We start from the raw sequence: 20,316 nt of genomic DNA on the forward strand, positions 1-20,316 counted from the left end.
CATGTCTGTGCTGGCCATCAAACCCCTATCTATTCCAATACCATTTGCCAGAACATTTGGGCAGCACGGTAGCATGGTGATTAGCATAAATGCTTCACAGCTCCAGGGTCCCAGGTTCGATTCCCGGCTGGGTCACTGTCTGTGCGGAGTCTGCACGTCCTCCCCGTGTGTGCGTGGGTTTCCTCTGGGTGCTCCGGTTTCCTCCCACAGTCCAAAGATGTGCGGGTTAGGTGGATTGGCCAGGCTAAATTGCCCTTAGTGTCCTAAAAATAAGGTTAATGGGGGTTGTTGGGTTACTGGTATAGGGTGGATACGTGGGCTTGAGTAGGGTGATCATTGCTCGGCACAACATCGAGGGCCGAAGGGCCTGTTCTGTGCTGTACTGTTCTATGTTCTATGTTCTAACCTGGTCCAAATGTTAGGGCATTTCAAGTGCTCATCAAAATGCTTTTGAAATGTTGTGAAAGTTCCCGCCTCTATCACCCTTTCAGGGAGTGAATTCTAGATTCCCACCACTCTCTGGTCAGAAATGTTTCCCTCGAAATCTCCGGCCTCCTGATTATTGACCCCTCTATTCAGCGGAAAAGTTTCTTCCTATCTACCCGATCTATATCCCTCATAATTTAATACACCTCAATGAGATCCCGCCTAGCCTTCTCTGCTCGAAGGAAAACAACCCTAGCCTATCCAGTCTCCCTTCATAACTAAACACTCCAGCCCATGCCAAATCCTGGCAAATCTTCTCTGCATCTTTTCCAGTGCAATCACATCCTTCCCGTAGTGTGGCAAACAGAGCTACACACAGCACTCTAGCTGTGGCCTAATGAGCATTTTATACAGCTACATCATAACCTCCCTGCTCCTATCTTCCATGCCTCAGTTAATAAAGGCAAGTATCCGATATGACTTCTTAATTGCCTAATCTACCTGCCTGCTGTCTTCAAGGATCTTTGGAAAGGCACCCCTAGGTTCCTCTAGTCTTCTATACTTCCTAGTGTTATGACCCCCTGGGCTAGTGTGCGGTCAATTCCAGCCCCACGCTAGGACGGCACGGTGGTTAGCACTGTTGCCTTCAGCGCCGAGGACCCGGGTTCAAATCCCGGCTCTGGTCACTGTCCTTGTGGAGTTTGCACATTCTCCCTGTGTCTGCGTGGATTTCACCCCCACAACCCAAAGATGTGCAGGGTAGGTGGATTGGCCACGCTAAATTGCCCCTTAATTGGTACTCTAAAACATTTTTTAAAATTCCAGCCCCAAGGGCCCCAGAGTCACAATGCTAGTGAATTGGCCAATAATTCTGAGAAAAATACCCAGTCTTTGGCCCTTGGCTGTCCAATAATGACCGTCACCAGGTTTGTAAATGTAAGCACAATTACTGTTTATTTAAAACAAGAGCTATAATGAAACATGCAGCAAATACAACTGGTTAACTATAAACTAAATCCTAATCCCCACTTTAACCTGCCTGATACACGATCAATTACACAAAGACGAGAGTTGGATGCAATCAAGGCTTTGTTACACAAAATGTGTGGCCTCCTACAGTAGCTGGCGAAGTGGCTGCTGTACTGGGAGCACACATATTTATACTCCGCCTACGAGGCAGAGCCACCAGGCAGGAAACCCCGTACTGTAGCCACCGAAGTTGGCCATTTCCCTGAATACAAAATGGAGGAATGCAAAGCATATAGGATAAAATGGACAATGTTTGCAGCCCCAGCAGGCTGCACCTAGCAGGTGTGGATTCTGTCTGCTAAAAAAGCAGACAGCACCGAAACGAACATTCCGCATACTAATGAGGCAATCACCGGGATAATTAGCATGTTAATGGAACGATTCCAGATACAGTGGACACAAATGGGGAAGCAACTGCAACATTGTAAAGGATACCAGACACTCAGGCACCAACAGGGTTCGAAAACAAAGAGCCTGAGAGCCCACCCAGTAGCTAAGGAATAGCCTCAGTATTGGGGGGTTCAAACATATCGATTGGGAAGAGACCCAATCAATTCCAAGCAGGTAAGGGAGTCCGCCCAAAGGGGTGCGGATCCCTGGGACCTATAAAAGGCAGGTCCCACACATGGTTCAGTCTTCTCGTCCAGCCCTCCTCTCTCTTTGACCAGCACTCCTCCCTGGACCAGCACCTCGACCAGCTTTTGCCAAGAAGACCTTGAACGAGAGAGAGGAGAGGGTTCGGACAGCAGCCTCCAGCAAGTAAGTATCTCACAATGATCGCTACCAGAGATAGAGACTCCTGACCCCTTTTAACTTATACCAACCTGAAGTCTGCAGAACAGAGCAAGAGGCCTTGTTCCCTGACCCAGCAGTTCCTTCGAGATAAGTATTAGTTTATTTAGCGGTAGGAATAGCTTAATCCTTTTAGCGTGTGCATGGGTAGTTATTATAATTAATAAACTCAGTTGTTTGAACTTACTAATTGGTGTATAGTTTTATTGCTTTGAACTTCACCTTGAACTTGTGGCGGTATCTTAACGATACCTGGCGACTCCAGAGCTAAGTAAAGAAACAGAGCCAAATTGAGTGTTAAGCACACTCACCCAGAACGACCAACAGTACCTGTAGTACAGGGCCTTACCACAAAACACCTACACCGACATCCTCTATATACAATATATACATCAGTGATGACTACCACATTCACACCCTGTTAAGATTGAGTCCGGCGGGGGCGGTAGAGAACTATATACAGGTAGACTTTTCAAAGTATAGAGAGCAAAGAAAATTAGGTCCAACAGGGGCTGGAGGGGAAAATTATGTAGAGATAGATGGTGTTTTTAAAGTCCAGGTCGGTCCGGAGCCTTGATCTGCCGTCGGGAGTGCCGCAGTGCTGGCGATGGTTCCGGTGTCGGTTTGGGCTTCGGTGACTCCGGGAGCGTGTCGAAATCCTCTTCATCGTCGGGTGTGGGCAAGGGGAGGACGGATTGTCCCAGAGTGGAGGCTGCGGTGGGGTGCACGGGGGAGGGGAGGGTGGCACCGGGTCCGGGAGGGGGGGCGGTGTTTGGGGAGCCAGCTGGTGCCAGGTCCCTGAAGGAGACAGTAATTTAGCGGCCGTCGGGGTACGCTACGTAGGCATACTGTGGGTTGGCGTGAAGTAGCTGTACCCTCTCAACCAAAGGGTCCGCCTTGTGGAGTCGTACGTGTTTACGGAGGAGTACGTGTCCTGGAGCTGCGAGCCAAGTCGGGAGCGACACCCCGGACGTGGACTTCCTAGAGAAGGCAAAGAGACGTTCATGGGGTGTTTCATTAGGCGCGGTGCACAGGAGCAACCGAATGGAGTGCAGGGCGTCGGGAAGGACCTCCTGCCAGTGGGAGGCCAGGAGATTTCTGGACTGTAGGGCCAGCTGGACGGCCCGGCCCTCCAGACCGTCCCATTCTCCCTATCCACCTGTCCGTTTCCCCAGGGGTTATAGCTGGTCGTCCGGCTGAGGCAATGCCCCTATTGAGCAGGAACTGACGCAGCTCATCACTCATGAATGAGGATGCCCTGTCGCTGTGGATGTAGGCGGGGAAGGCAAACAGAGTGAAGATGGTGTTGAGGGCTTTGATGACTGTGGCAGACGTCATGTCGGGGCATGGGATGGCGAAGGGGAATCTGGAATACTCATCGACCACCTTGAGGAAGTACGTGTTACGGTCGATGGAGGGGAGGGGCCCTTTGAAGTCCACGTTGAGGTGTTCAAAGGGGCGGAGGCCTTCACCAGGCGTGCACGGTCTGGCCGGTAGAAGTGCGGTTTGCACTCCGGCAGTCTCTGGTGATAGCCCTGAATTCCTCGATGGAGAAGGGCAGATTACGAGCCTTGATGAAATGGTAAAAACGTGTGACCCCCGGGTGACAGAGGTTGTCGTGCAGAGTCCGGAGTCAGTCCACTTGTGGGCTGGCACATGTACCTCGGGATAGGGCATCGGGGGGCTCGTTAAGCTTACTTGGGCGATACAAAATCTCGTAGTTGTAGGTAGAGAGCTCGATCCTCCACCTCAAGATTATATTGTTTTTGATCTTGCCCCACTGTGTGTTGTCGAACATGAAGGCTACCGACCGTTGGTCAGTGAGGAAAGTGAATCTCCTGCTGGCCAGGTAATGCCTCCAATGCCGCACAGCTTCAATGATGGCTTGGGCCTCTTTTTCGATGGAGGAATGCCGAATTTCGGAGGTGTGTAGGGTTCGTGAGAAAAATGCCATGGGCCTGCCTGTCCGGTTGAGGGTGGCGGCTAGAGCGACGTCTGATGCTCTCGACTTGAAATGGTAACGTCTCGTCGATTGCGTGCATTGCAGCCTTGCCAATGTCAGCCTTAATATGGTTGAAGGCCTGATGAGCCTCGGCCGTCAGGGGAAACAGAGTGGATTGAATGAGTGGACGGGCCTTGTCCGCATAGTTTGGGACCCACTGGGCGTAATAAGAGAAGAACCACAGGCATCGTTTGAGGGCCTTGGGGCAGTGGAGAAGGGGGAGTTCCATGAGGAGGCGCATGCGGTCAGGATCGGGCCCCAGAACTCCGTTGTGGACCACATAGCCAAGGATGGCTAAGCGGTCGTGCTGAACACGCACTTCTCCTTGTTATAAGTTAGGTTGCGGAGAGTGGCGATGTGGAGAAATTTGGCACGGTTGGCGTCATGGTCCTGCTGATCGTGGCCGCAGATGGTGACATTGTCCAGGTGTGGGAAGATGGCCCGCAGTCCGTAACGGTCAACCATTCGGTCTATTTCCCGTTGGAAAACCGAGACCCCGTTGGTGACGCCAAAGGGAACATTGAGAAAGTGGTAAAGGTGGCCATCTGCTTCGAAGGCAGTGTATGGACAGTCCGATTTACGAATGGGGAGCTGGTGGTAGGCGGATTTCAGGTCCACAGTTGAGAAGACCCGGTACTGTGCAATCTAATTGACCATATCAGCAATGCATGGGAAGGGGTAGGCGTCGAGCTGCATGTACCGATTGATGGTCTGACTGTGGTCCACGACCATCCTGTGTTTCTCCCCAGTTTTCACCACTACCACTTGGGCTCTCCAGGGGCTGTTGCTGGCCTCGATAATGCCTTCCCGAAGCAGTCGCTGGACTTTGGACCTGATGAAGGTCCTGTCCTGGGCGCTGTACCGTCTGCTCCTGGTGGCGACAGGTTTGCAATCCGGGGTGAAGTTTGCAAATAGGGAAGGTGGGTCGACCTTTAGGGTCGCGAGGCCGCACACAGTAAGGGGTGGTAGGGGCCCGCCGAATTTCAGTGTTAGGCTCTGGATGTTGCACTGGAAGTCCAGGCCGAGTAGCAGGGCAGCGCAGAGGTGGGGAGGACGTAGAGGCGGAAGCCGCTGAACTCCACGCCCTGGACAGTGAGAGTGGCTATGCAGTACCCCTGGAACGCCACGGAGTGGGACTCGGAGGCCAGGAAGATGCTGTGGTTGGTGGGGTGTACCGCGAGGAAGCAGCGCCTTACCGTATCGGGATGAATGAAGCTCTCGGTGCTCCCGGAGTCCAGCATACAGGAGATCTCATGCCCATCGATTTTCACGTTGGTGGAAGCAGTTGACAGGTTGTGTGGGCGAGACTGGCCAATCATGCTGGTCGTCGATGGTGGCAGGCGATGAGGTGCCCGCGGGGCATGGGCCCTGGTAAGATGGCAGCGCCCATGGGCCGCACGTGGTCCGAGGAGGGGAAGATGGCGGCGCCCACTGGTCGCACGTGGGGGGAGTCGGAACAATAGCGGCGACTGCGTGGGCCTGGCACACCGCAGCAAAGTGTCCCTTTTTGCCACAGGCCTTGCAAAAGGCGCTCCGGGCTGGGCAGCGCTGTCGGGGGTGTTTAGGCTGCCCACAGGAGTAACATTTGGTATCCCTGGGGTTGGTTGGCTGCCGAGCGGCACAGGTGTGGGGTTGGCTGGGGGGGGGGGGGGGGGGGGGGGGGGGAATGTCGCTGGTGAGGTCCACGATGGGGGTGGGTGTTTGCGGAGTCCACGATGCGCATGAGGGTTGGGCCGCGTGGCCGGGGTTGTAGGCCTGGATGTTGCGCGAAGCAAATGTAAGCGAGAACGCTAGCTTTTTTCTCTCCGCGAGGTCGAGCGTGGCCCCTTCTAAGAGCCGCTGTCAGATGTAATTGGACCCTATCCCTGTGACAAAAGCGCCTGTGTTCGAGTGTTCCGTGGCCGTGACGGCCTGACAGTCACAATCTCTAACTAGGGGAATCAGGGCACACCAGAAATCTTCCACTGACTCACCAGGAAGCTGATGACAGGTGAAGAGGATGTGCCTGGTGTAGAGCGTGTTAGTCCGCTGAGCGTAGTTTTCCTTCAGTAGCACCATGGCTTCCGTGTAGGTCGGCGCGTCCTGGATAAGTGGGAAAACGTTGGAACTCAGCCGCGTGTAGAGGATCTGGATCTTCTGAGCTTTAGGAATTGGGTATGGCGCAGACCCGATGTATGCTTCGAAACAGGCTAGCCAATGTTGAAAGCCCTTTTTGGAGTTGTCTGAATGCAGATCCAGCTGCAGGCGATCTGGCTTGATGCGGAGGTCCATCTTCTGAAAAATTAGTGTAATAAATTGATGCACGATCAATTACACAAAGATGAAAGTTGGATGCAATCGAGGCTTTATTACAGCACGATGTGTGGCCTCCTACTGGCGAAGTGGCTGCTGTACTGGGAGCACACATATTTATACTCCGCCTACTGGACGGAGCCAGCAGGCAGGGAATGACCCCCGTACCTGTAGTACAGGGCCTTACCACAAAACACCTACACCGACATCCTCTATATACAATATATACACCAGTGGTGACTACCACACTGCCCTCACCCTCTTCACACACACACACAAGACAGCCAAACACAGGAGGGTGGAAAGGAGTAAAAATCATAAAAGGAAAAAGACTGCGTTTTAGATGGTATTTTCCAGCCCCTTACTTCTCTTCAAACTTTGCTTTCAGATCAGGTTTGTATTCAGGCCTCTGTAGTTTCAAAATGATAGCACTCACAGGCTTTCTGGAGAGATATAGCAGTTTCTGGTCATTGTTTGCACAGCCTGTAATAGTTCTCCTGCAAATAGATTCATTCAACTTCTCTGCCAGTTCAGAAATACAGCCAACACAGCTTCTCTGGAGAAAAAACATGGAGGGGAGAGAGTAGCAGGACCTTTCTCCGTGCTGCCAGGATCAAACTGAAACTCCTTTGGACTCTGAGAAACATTCCAGTGCAATAGGATACAATCTGTCACTGGGAAGAGTCTGGCCTTTTGGGCCAATTGATTGGCCACTAATCAATCAAGCCGAGTCCCACCTCCATCTCTCTCTCTCGTGCCAACAAGGCTGCAGATTTTGTTTAGACTAGCAAAGTGATCTCTCTTGAACCTTCTGGATTCTTCTGCTTAAATTAAAGATACAATTGCTTGCCTTAAAGAGACAGGTCCATTAATCATCCTTGGATCATAAATAATAACGGCAGGACTTCCGGTGTGGACCATGGAGTAAGTGGTCACATGCAAGTCAGCTCCTGCCCAAGGTTAGAGAAAAGAGCTATTTTTAACCAATACGGGGTGGAGTTTTGATGAAAAGACGTAGGTGAATGTTGGAGGAGTACTTTCCCCCAGGAATTGTATGTCTCTTGGTCACCAGACCAGGCAGAAACAGTGAAGGATTTGGCTGGTGCTGCAGCAAAGACAAAAGCCTCTTCGAGCATGCAGGCGGGGGAAGGGCAAGCTTAAAGGCTTCAAATTGACTTGATAGCCTTTATTCCAGCAGCAGAGGGAACAAGTACGAAAAGATCTCGCAAAGGCCATTGAAGAAGCGATGACACCCCTGAAGAGTTCTTTGGAACGGGTGAAGTGTTTGGAGGTGCAGGGGTCACAGATTCGGGAGATTGAAGGAGTGATCTCGGACCACAGCGATCATGTGGTGACTCTGGCGACGGAGGTGGGGCTCCTAGGAGACCTCTGTAAAACATTGAAGGCAAATGTGGAGGAGCAGGAGAATGTCTCGAGAAGGTAGAACCTGCGAACAGTGGGCCTACCTGTAGGAATGGAAGGTGTGAGTGCCATGAGGTACGTCTCAAAGATGCTGGCGGGGCTGGTGGCAGAAGGGGTGCTAGATCAGGCACCTGAAGTGGACCGAGCGCATAGGTCCCTGAGGCAGAAGCCAAGAGCTGGGGAGCCGCCGCAGGCGGTGATCGTGACGCTCCACAAATTTGAAGAGAAAGAGAAGATTTTACGGTGGGCCAGGGAGTAGTGTACCTGCGACTGAAAGGGGAACAGGATCCGAATTTATCAGCTGAGTTGGCAAAGCGGTGGGCAGGCTTCAACAAGGCCAAGGCTGTGCTGTACCGGCGTCAGATCAGGTTTGGGGTGCTCTACCCAGTGAAATTATGGGCGACATTTGCAGGCCAGGAGTATTGTTTCAAGACACCAGAAGCAGCCAAAGACTTCATTAAGGAGCATAAACTGGGGGAGAAATGAGCGGACAATGCTTGGGAAGCGGGTTGCTGGCACTTTGTAAAGGTTGGGGGCATGTTTAAAGTGGAGGTAGGGATTGGAGAATGTTCATCTTTTTTTTGGGGGGGTGGGTTTGCTGGTTACTATTAGGATTGTGACGGGTGGTGTGATGAATGGTATCGGTAACTGCTGTAACTGTACCTTGCCTTTAATACATTGGCCCTTTAAAACCGGGCTTGGAACCCTGGGGGACTCCGCCCCTGGCTCCGCCCCCAGGAAACGGTATATAAGGTGATGCTCACTGGGCAGCATGCTGTGACCACACTTCTCAGAAGCTGTCCGGTTCTCTGGTAATTAAAGCCTTTGGATTACCAATCTTCTCTCCTTTGCCGTAATTGAGGGTATCTCAATTTAATTACCAGACACATCAAGATGGACAGCGCTCTAAAGCCGGAGAAAATCAATCTAGACACCCGGCCACCGGAGGCCCCATAAATTTTTAAATATTGGCTCCGGTGTTTTGAGGCCTATCTAAACTACTCAGCTTTCAGGCTTCATGAAGGGCAGGCAATTCACGAGGAATATAAGACGGCTGTTGAATGTGGTGATGAATCCGTCAGGGGCTCTGGTACCGGAGGTGGCGGAGAAGGCATTTGATCGGTTGGAGTGGCAGTACTTGTTCAAGGTTTTGGGAAGGTTTGAGTTTGTGGAATGGGTATGGTTGCTGTATGTGGCACCAAGGGCGAGGGTGAGGACGAATGATATGAGGGGTAGGTTTCGGTATTTGGGGATTCAGGTAGCGAGGGAATGGACGGGGCTCCATAAGTGGAACTAAACAAAGCTGTTGGAGGAGGCTAGGGAGGATCTTAAGAGCTGGGATACACTGCACTTAACGTTGGCAGGGAGGGTCCAAGTGGTGAAAATGAATATTCTGCCGAGTTTCTTGTTTACCTTTCAAGCTCTCCCGATCTTTATACCAAAGGCCTTTTTTCGGAAAGTGGACAGGATCATTTCTGACTTTGTATGGGCGGGGAAGGTGCCGAGAGTGGGGAGGACAGAGGCAGAGGCAGCAGGGGGAGTTGGCGTTACCGAACGTGCTTCATTATTATTGGGCGGCGAATGTGTATAAGGTGCAGTAGTGGTGGGAAGGAGAAGAGGTAAACTGGGTTAGGGTGGAGGGGGAATCTTGAAAAGGGCCTAGTTTGAGAGCTATGGTGACGGTAGCGTTGCCAATGGCTCCGAGTAGGTATTCAAGGAGCCATATGGTGCAGTCCACGGTGAAGATATGGAATCAGCTGAGGAGGCATTTTAGGGTGGAGGGCATGTTGGTGCTAACGCTGCTGTGCGAGAATCATGGGTTTGAGCCGGGGGGGATGGATAGTGTATACAGGAGGTGGAGGGAAGTGGGGCTGGTCAAAATGAGGGATTTGTATTTGGAGGAAGCGTTCGCCAGTCTGAGAAGCTAAGTGAGAGAGTAGAACTGCTGAGGGGGAGTCAGTTCAGGTATCTGCAGGTTAGCGACTTTGCGTGAAAGGTCTGGAGGGGTTCCCTAGGTTGCCGGGATACACCCTGCTGGAGCAACTGCTGCTGCCGAATGTGGAAGGGGAGGGAAGAATTGGGGATATATATAAGTGGCTGGGGGAACAGGGAGGTGAGCGGCTGGTAAAGATCAAGGAGAAATGGGAAGCGGAGTTGGGAATGGAGATCAATTGGGGAGTATGGAGTGAGGCACTGCGTAGGGTAAATGGGACCTCCTCATGTGCAAGGATGAGCCTGATACAGTTTAAGATGGTGCACAGGGTGCATATGTCCCGGGCGAGAATGAGTGGGTTCTTTCAGGGGGTAGCAGATGAGTGTGAGAGGTGTGGGTGGGGACCAGCAAATCATGCACACATGTTTTGGGGTTGAGAAAAATTGGGAAGATTCTGGGCGGGAGTGTTCGCGGTCTTAGCCAGGATAATGGAGGAGGGAGAGGACCTGGACTCTTTGGTGGCGATATTTAGGGTTTCAGAGAAGCCGGAGCTCATGGAGAGGAGGAAGGCCGATGTCTTTGCCTTCGCCTCTCTGATTGCACGCCGGCGAATTTAGCTGGAGTAGCGGTCGGCATCGCCACTGGGGGTAGCGGCTTGGTTGGGTGACCTGTACGACTTCCTGTAATTGGAGAAGATAAAGTATGAGTTAAGGGGTTCTTCAGGGGGGTTTGAGGAAAGGTGGGGGTGTTTGTGACCGTAGTTGAGGGGCTGTTCACTGCAGGGGAGGGGTGGGTGAAAAAGGGGAAAAATTTGTACAGACTGTATAATTGATTGTTGGGAAGCATATTTCCCGGTGTGTTTGTTCGCTTTAACCTGTTTTGATACACGTTTGTAATAAAATACATTAAAAAAAAAAAAAATTAATAACAACATTCATTGCATATTCCATTGCCTTGTATTGCTCCCAAAATGGACCATCTGACAATTTTCAGAAATTTAATTTGCCCTATTCTGCCCGTCTGACAAGCTTCTGTATCATCGTATAATCTAAGGCTTTCTTCCTTGCTATTTACCACACCACCAATTTTTGTGTCATCTGCAAACTTACTGATCATACCCCCACATTCACATTTAGAACATTAATGAACACTTCAACAGCAAGGAACCCAACACTGATCCCTGCGGTACATCACTGGATACAGGCTTCCATTCACAAAAACAACCTTCAGCTATTACATTTTTCCTCATGCCATTTCGCAGTTTTGGATCCAATTTGCCAAATTGCCCTGGATTCCATGGGCTCTTGCTTTCTTGATCAGTCCCCCACGTGGGACCTTGTCAAAAGCCTTACTGAAGTCCATGTAGACTACATCAGCTACACCGCCCTCAGCTACACACCTAGACACTCCCTTGAAACATTCAATCAAAGTTGTTAGACATGGGCCTGGATTCTCTGCCAATAGCGGGGTCCCCGATGCAGCGGACAATCAAAAATTGGGATCGGCATCAGTGGGCAACGATCCGAACGGGATTCTCCGACCCTTCCCCCACTGGTGGCGGGATCAGGTTCACGCCAGCGGGAGAATGTAAATGAATACAAATGATTTTAATGACCCATTTGAATCCATTTAGTGGTCCCGGCACTCCAATCTCCAGTTGCAGGGCCAGGATCACGTGGCAGGGATTACTACAGGTCTCACCAAAATGATGAGCTGATCCCGCAGTGGACCAAGGGGGTAACTCCTCAAGTAAGTTCCCCCCAAAGACTATCGGAGGGTTCAGCTCCCCCACCCCGCCTGCCCACCCCTCCTCTACCAGAGACCATCAAAAACAGGACAACCCCCCCCCTCCCCCCCAAGAGATCCCATTAATTGGGAGATTCCCCCCGGACCCTCCTAACTGAAGGAACCACGCCCCCCCCCCCCCACCACAGAGATCCCCTAACTAAAGGAACCACCCACAGTCACCCGCTAACTAATGGAACACCTCCCAGAGACCCCCTGACTAAAGGGCACCCCCACAGAGACCCCCTGACTAAAGGGACACCCCCCCCCCCCCCCCCCCCCCCCCCCCACAAACACACACCGAAAAGAGACTCCTGCCTGGAAGCTCCATGTGTCCATTCCTGGAAAGAGAACAGCTTTGACCTGTGCTTAGACCCCTCATCCATTAGCTGCCAGTCCCCTGAGGGGCCCCCTCCATCGATCCCCGAGCACTGAGGCAGCAGCACATGTCCCTTGAGCAATGGAAATGACCACTCGCCTCCTTACTTCCCTTCAATAGCCATTGCCCTGGATTCACGGCACCTGCATGACTTCAGCCCAGGACTTCAATCTTGCAATGAGATTGAAACGATTGCAAATGAGGGTTAATAATATTCTTGCCACCTTTGGGCGAGATCTGCAACTCACCCTCGGAACTGTGCCGCTTGAATTGGAAACCAGTTTTGTACCCAGCGGAAATCTCTATTTTGGCCTTTCCCGCTATTCATCCCGTGCACCCATAAGACATAGGAGCAGAATTAGGCCACTCGGCCCATCGAGTCTGCTCCGCCATTCAATCATAGCTGATATTTTCTCATCCCCATTCTCCTGCCTTAGAACATAGAACATAGAAAAATACAGCACAGAACAGGCCCTTCGGCCCACGATGTTGTGCCGAACCTTTGTCCTAGATTAATCATAGATTATCATAGAACTTACAATGCAGAAGGAGGCCACTCGGCCCATCGAGTCTGCACCGGCTCCCGGAAAGAGCACCCCACCCAAGGTCAATACCCCCACCCTATCCCCATTGCCAACGGCTCTGCAATTTCATCTCTTGCTTCCCATAGATTCCTTGTACATATCCCGTCAGGCCCAGGGGACTTGTCTATCCTCAAGTTTTTCAAAATGCCCAACACATCTTCCTTCCTAACAAGTATCTCCTCGAGCTTACCTGTCTGTTTCACACTGTCCTCTCCAACAATATGGCCACTCTCATTTGTAAATACTGAAGAAAAGTACTCGTTCAAGACCTCTCCTATCACTTCAGACTCAATACACAATCTCCCGCTACTGTCCTTGATCGGACCTACCCTCGCTCTAGTCATTCTCATATTTCTCACATATGTGTAAAAGGCCTTGGGGTTTTCCTTTATCCTACCCACCAAACATTTTTCATGCCCTCTCTTAGCTCTCCTAATCCCTTTCTTCAGTTCCCTCCTGGCTATCTTGTATCCCTCCAGTGCCCTGTCTGAACCTTGTTTCCTCAGCCTTACATAAGTCTCCTTCTTCCTCTTAACAAGACATTCAACCTCTCTTGTCAACCATGGTTCCCTCACTCGACCATCTCTTCCCTGCCTGACAGGGACATACATATCAAGGACACGTAGTATCTGTTCCTTGAATAAGTTCCACACTTCACTTGTGTCCTTCCCTGACAGCCTATGTTCCCAACTTATGCACTTCAATTCTTGTCTGACAGCATCATATTTACCCTTCCCCCAATTGTAAACCTTGCCCTGTTGCACGCACCTATCCCTCTCCATTACTAAAGTGAAGTCACAGAATTGTGGTCACTATCTCCAAAAATGCTCCCCCACTAACAAATCTATCACTTGCCCTGGTTCATTACCAAGTACCAAATCCAATATGGCCTCCCCTCTGGTCGGACAATCTACATACTGTGTTAGAAAATCTTCCTGGACACACTGCACAAACACCACCCCAATCAAACTATTTGGTCTAAAGAGTTTCCACTCAATGTTTGGGAAGTTGAAGCCACCCCTGACTACTACTCTGTGACTTCTGCACCTTTCCAAAATCTGTTTCCCAATCTGTTCCTCCACATCTCTGCTGCTATTGGGGGGCCTATAGAAAACTCCCAACAAGATGACTGCCTCAGTAGGCAGATCCTCCTCAAACTGCCTTTCTGCAGCTGTTATACTATCTCTAATTAACAATGCCACCCCCGACCTCTTTTACCACCCTCCCTAATCTTATTGAAACATCTATAACCGGGGACCTCCAACAACCATTTCTGCCCCTCATCTATCCAAGTTTCCGTGATGGCCATCACATCGTAGTCCCAAGTACCGATCCATGGCTTAAGTTCACCCACCTTATTCCTGATGTTTCTTGCGTTGAAGTATACACACTTCAACCCATCTCCGTGCCTGCAAGTATTCTCCTTTGTCAGTGTTATCTTCCCCACTACCTCACTACACCCTGTGACGTCCTGAATATCGGCTACCTTAGTTGCTGGACTACAAATCCGGTTCCCATTCCCCTGCCAAATTAGTTTAACCCTCCCGAAGAGTACTAGAAAACCTCCCTCCCAGGATATTGGTGCCCCTTTGGTTCAGATGCAACCCGTCCTGCTTGTACAGGCCCCACCTTCCCCAGAACGCGTTCCAATTATCCAAATACCTGAAGTCCTCCCTCCTACACCATTCCTGCAGCCACGTGTTCAACTGCACTCTCTCCCTATTCCTAGCCTCACTATCACGTGACACCGGCAACAAACCAGAGATGACAACTCTGTCTGTCCTGGCTTTTAACTTCCAGCCTAACTCCCTAAACTCCCCACACCCCTTTTCCTACCTACGTCGTTGGTACCAATGTGCACCACGACTTCTGTCTGCTCACCCTCCCCCATAACCCCTGATCCCCTTATTAATCAAGGACCTATCTATCTCGGTCTTAAAGACACGCAGACATTTTACCTCCACAACCTTCTGCGGCAAAGAGTTCTACAGATTCACCACACTCTGGCTGAAGAAATTCCTCCTCATCTCTGTTTTAAAGGATCATCCCTTTAGTCTGAAATGGTGTCCTCTGGTTCTAGTTTTTCCTACAAGTGGAAACATCCTCTCCACGTCCACTCTATCCAGGCCTCACAGTATCCTGTAAGTTTCAATAAGATCCCCCTCATCCTTCTAAACTCCAACGAGTACAGACCCAGAGTCCTCAACCGTTCCTCATATGACAAGTTCTTCATTCCAGGGATCATTCTTGTGAACCTCCTCTGGACCCTTTCCAAGCCCAACACAGCCTTCCTTAGATACGGGGCCCTAAACTGCTCACAATACTCCAAATGGGGTCTGACCAGAGCCTCATACAACCTCAGAAGTACATCCCTGGTCTTGTATTCTAGCCCTCTCAATGTGAATGCTAACATTGCATTTGCCTTCCTAACTGCCAACTGAACATGCACGTTAACCTTAAGAGAATCTTGTACTAGGACTCCCAAGTCCCTTTGTGCTTCTGATTTCCTAAGCATTTTCCCATTTAGAACATAGTCTATGCCTAAATTCCTCCTTCCAAAGTGCATAACCTCACACTTTTCCACATTGTATCTCATTGAATCTCATTTGCCACTTCACTGCCCACTCTCCTAGCTTGTCCAAATCCTTCTGCAGCCCCCTTTCTTCCTCAATACAAGCTGTCCCTCTACAGATCTTTGTATCATCTGCAAGCTTAGCAACAGTGCCTTCAGTTCTTTCTTCCAGATCATTAATATATATTGTGAAAAGTTGTGGTCCCCTGAGGCACACCACTCACTAGTCACCGGCTGCCATCCTGAAAAAGATCCCTTTATCCCCACTCTCTGCCTTCTGCCAGTCAGCCAATCCTCTATCCATGCCAGGATCTTACCCTTAACAACATGGGCTCTTAACTTATTTAACAGTCTCCTATGCGGCACCTTGTCAAAGGCCTTCTGGAAATCTAAATAAATCATGTCCACTGGTTCTCCTTTGTCTAACTTCCTTGTTACCTCCTCATAGAACTCTTAACAGATTTTTCAGACATGACCTACCTTTGACGAAGCTGTGCTGACTCAGTCCTATTTTATCATGCACTTCCAAGTACTTTGCGGTATCATCTTCAATAACAAACTCTAAAATCTTACCAATGACCAAAGTCAGGCTAACCGGCCTATAATTTCCCGTCTTCTGCCTCCCTCCTTTCTTAAACAGTGGTGTTACATTAGCCACTTTCCAGTCTTCTGGGACCCTTCCTGCCTCCAGTGACTCCTGAAAGATCACCACCAATGCCTCCACAATTTACTTAGCTACCTCTTTTAGGGCCCTGGGGTGTAGTCCATCCGGTCCAGGTGACTTACCCACCTTCAAACCTTTCAGTTTCCACAAGCTGCTCCAAAAAAAATCTCTTAAACATTCCACAAATTCCTTTTCTTGGGATCCACTACCAACCTGACATTCTCAGTTCACGTGCATATTGATTATTGTGATATTGCCTTTTTTACATGCTTTCTCTGTCTCCTGATTTATTTTCTGCCCCAACTCCTGACTATTGCTAGGGGACCTGTACTTAACTCCCACCAGGGCCTTTTTCCTTTGCGATTCCTCAATTCTACCCACAGAGATTCTATGCCTTCTGATTCTATATCGCTCCTTGCTATCGATTTAACTTCATTTCTTACTAACAATGCAACCCCGCCCCCTTTGCCCATCTGCCTGCCCTTTCGATAGGACACATATCCTTGTACAATTAGATTCCAACCCTGATCTCTGTGATGCCCACAACATTGTACCGGCCAATTTCAATGTGCGCAACAAGCTCATGTACCTTGGGCGAGATTCTCCCAAAACGGGAGAAATCGTAAAGCTGCCGTAAAACCCGCGCCCCTTCCCGACAGGGGACCGATTCTGGTCCCCGGTCGGGGCTAGCAGCCCGACGCCGTAGGCTCCGGCAAGACGGGCTTAACGAAAATCGTTAAGCCCGCTTGCCGGAGTTAGCGCCGGCTGACGCGTCATATGACGTCAGCCGCGCATGCGCAGTTTGGAAGACTCCAACCTGCGCACGCGCGGGCGACGTCATCGCGTTTTTGCGCGAAACCCGCGCATGCGCGGGCCGGGTTGCCCCTCAGCCGCCCCGCGAATGGATACTGCGGGGCGGCGGAAGGACAAGTAGTGCGCGGGCATTGGGCCCGCTGCCCGCGATCGGTGCCCACCGATCGCGGGCCCATGGCACCCTTGGCACGGCCGTGGTACGGCCGTGCCAATCGGTGCCATGGTTATTAATAGCGAGTTTGTGACGCCGGTTTTACGAATGGCAAGACCAGGTGTGTTTGCCGTTCGTAAAAACGGCGGAAAGGGCTGGGACTTCGGCCCATCTAACAGCTGAGAATCGCTGCCGGCCGTAAAAAAACGGCGGCAGCGATTCGGGTCGGGACTTCGGCGGGGGGGGGGGGAGAATAGCGGGAGGGCGGCAAAAATGTCGGGAAGGCCCTCCCGCTATTCTCCCACCCGTCGTGGGGGGCGGAGAATTTCGCCCCTTGTTCTGTACACTGCGTGCATTTAGATACAACACCCTCAGTCCTGCATTGACCACCTCCCTTCTCACACTTGTCACCTTTTTTGCTCTGCCTGAGGGTGATGTTCTATTATTTTTGTTCTCTATTTCCCCTTGAGTTATGACACCTCCTAAGCTAACGTTCTGGTTCCCACCCCCCTGCCATATTAGTTTAAATCCTCCCAAATGACACTAGCAAACCTCCCAGCTAGGATATTGGTGCCCCTCAAGTTTAGATGCAACCCATCCATCTTGTACAGGTCGCACCTGCCCCCCCCCCCCCCCCCCCCCCCCCCCCCGGAAGAGATCTCAATGGTCCAGGAATCTGAAACCCTCCCTTCTACATCACTGGTTTAGCAGCGTGTTTAGCTGCACTATCCTCCTATTTCTAGCCTCACTGGCACGTGGCACAGGGAATAATCCTGCGATTACTATCCTAGAGGTCCTGCTTTTTAGCTTACTGCCTAATTCCCTGAACTCCTTCTGCAGGACCTCATCACTCTTCCTGCCTATGTCATTAGAACATATTTGTACTACGACCTCTGGCTGTTCACCCTCCCCCTTCATGATGTCCTGTGTTTATTCAGAGCCATCCTTGACCCTAACACCAGGAAGGCAACACATCATCACGGAGTCTCTTTCACTTCCATAGGAGTACCCCTTACTATAGAGTCCCCTGTAACTATCGCTGTCCTGCACTTTGCCCTCCCCTGCTGAGCAACAGAGCCAGTTTTGGTGCCACTGTTCTGGCTGCTGTTGTTTTCCACTGATAGGCTAGCCACCCAAACAGTATCCAAAATGGACCTGTTAGAGAGGGGGACAGCCACAGAGGATTCCTGTACTGACTGCCTGCCCTTTCCAGCAGTCACCCATCTGTCTGCCTGCACCTTCAGTGTGACCACATCTATATAACTCCTATCTATGATGCTTTCTGCCACCTGCAGGCTCCTAAGTGCATCCAAATTTTCAATATTTAACATTTTTACAAAGAATAAACACAAACCCAACACAAACCACGCCCCCTCCAAACTGCCTCCTCACCCCTTGACTGCAACCAGATCCCCAAAGTAAACAAATCGTATCTCTTGTGGAACCTTCATCTGCCCCTATCAGAGCAAATGTCACCTTCTCCAAGTATAGGGGGCGAAATTCTCCCCCCCCCCACGACGGGTGGGAGAATAGGGGGAGGGCCTTCCCGACTTTTTTGACGCCCTCCCGCTATTCTCCCCCCCCCCCCCCCCGCCGAAATCCCGACAAGAATCGCTGCCGCGTTTTTTTACGGCCGGCAGCGATTCTCAGCTGTTAGAAGGGCCGAAGTCCCAGCCCTTTACGACCTTTTTACGAACGGCAAACACACCTGGTCCTGCCGTTCGTAAAAACGTCGTGACAAATCGGAAAAAATAACCATGGCACCGATTGGCACGGCAGTACCACGGCCGTGCCAAGGGTGCCATGGGCCCGCGATCGGTGGGCACCGATCGCGGGCAGCGGGCCCGATGCCCGCGCACTATTTGTATCAATACGCGGGGCGGCTGAGGGGCAACCCGGCCCGCGCATGCGCGGGTGGAGTCTTCCCACCTGCGCATGCGCGGCTGACGTCATATGACGCGTCAGCCGGCGCTAACTCCGGCAAGCGGGCTTAACGATTTTCGTTAAGCCCGACTTGTCGGAGCCTCCGACGTCGGGCTGCTAGCCCCGACCGGGGACCAGAATCGGTCCCCCGTCGGGAAGGGGCGCGCTGCCGTAAAACCCGGGCGCCGTAAAACCCGCCCGGGTTTTACGGCAGTTTTACGATTTCTCCCGTTTTGGGAGAATTTCGCCCAGGAACTCCAGATTCCCCAGCCACATTGAGGCACAGGTAGAGAAGCTGACCTCCACCTCAACAAGATCCGCCTGTGAGCAATCAATAAGGCGAAGGCTAAGACATCTGACCGGCATCCATCTGCAACTCCATCAGGTCTCACCCCGAATATGGCCTCCAGTGGACCAGGTTGCAAATCTACGATAGAACCTCTGACATGGTGCTAAAAAATGACCCCCAAATCTCTCCAACTTCGGACAGGGCCAGAACATATGGACATAATTAGCCGGGCCCCTCCCGCACATTCATAGCTATCCTCCACCCCCTCAATCAGCCGGCTCATCCTTGCCTTCATTAAGTGCGCCTTGTGCACCACGTTTATTGAATCAACCCAAGCTTCCTGCACGAGGTTGAGACATTAACCCTCCACAGCACCTCACACCACAATGCCTCCTCCAGCCCCATCCCCAGTTCCTCCTCCCACTTGGCCTTAATCCCTTCCATGGACACCTTATCCTCCCCCATGAGCCTACCGTAACTCACTGAAATGACTCCACCCTTTAGCCCCACCACCGACAGCGCCTCCTCTAGCAACGAAGAGGGCAGTGACACCAAAAATTTACGGAAGACCATTCTTGCAAAGTTCCACACCTGCCTGTATCTGAAGCACTCCTCACTCTGGAGCCAAAACTTCACCCCAGCTCCTCCAAGCTTGCGAACTGCCTCCACCAAAAATAAATCATTCATCTCCATCACCCCTCTATCCTCTCATCCCCGAAACCTTGCATCCATCCTCCTTGGCTCAAACCCACGGTGCTCTCTTATTGGCATCATCCTCGAGCCTGCCCTCAACTTAAAGTGCTACCAAAATTGCCTCCAAATCTTCAATGTGGCCACCACCACAGGACTCCCTGAATACTTCCCTGGCTCAAATGGTAGCAACGCCATTGCCAGTGGCCGCAATCCCAACCCCTTATAGGAACCATCTCCATCCGCACACATAAGCTCTCCATCTCTCTACTCCAGTTCCGCACATTCTCCGTATTGCTATAATAGTATAGCAAGTGGACAAAGGCCAACCTCATGACTGCCACCCCCTTTGGAGCACCGTTTTCCTTATCCTAGCCACTGACCCTGCCCAAACAAACGACGAGACCAGTCTATCCACCCCTTAAAGAATGACTTTGGTAAAAATAGCGTCAGAAACAAAGAATGCGGCAGAATGTTCAGCTTCATTGCCTGCACCCAACCTGCCAATGACAAGGGGAGACTATCTCTCTGCAACAAGTCCTCCTTCACCTTTCCAACCAAGCTCATGAA

At 51.2% G+C, this 20,316-nt stretch overlaps 1 protein-coding gene across 3 annotated transcripts in view; it reads left to right on the top strand.

Moving 5' to 3' along the window:
* The window catches only part of LOC119963342, a 320,297-nt gene that overhangs the window by 294,348 nt on the left and 5,633 nt on the right, over positions 1 to 20,316 (top strand). The gene's annotated exons all lie outside the window — the stretch shown is intronic.

The sequence above is a fragment of the Scyliorhinus canicula genome, chromosome 3, assembly GCF_902713615.1.
Source record: "Scyliorhinus canicula chromosome 3, sScyCan1.1, whole genome shotgun sequence".
Taxonomy (NCBI): domain Eukaryota; kingdom Metazoa; phylum Chordata; class Chondrichthyes; order Carcharhiniformes; family Scyliorhinidae; genus Scyliorhinus; species Scyliorhinus canicula.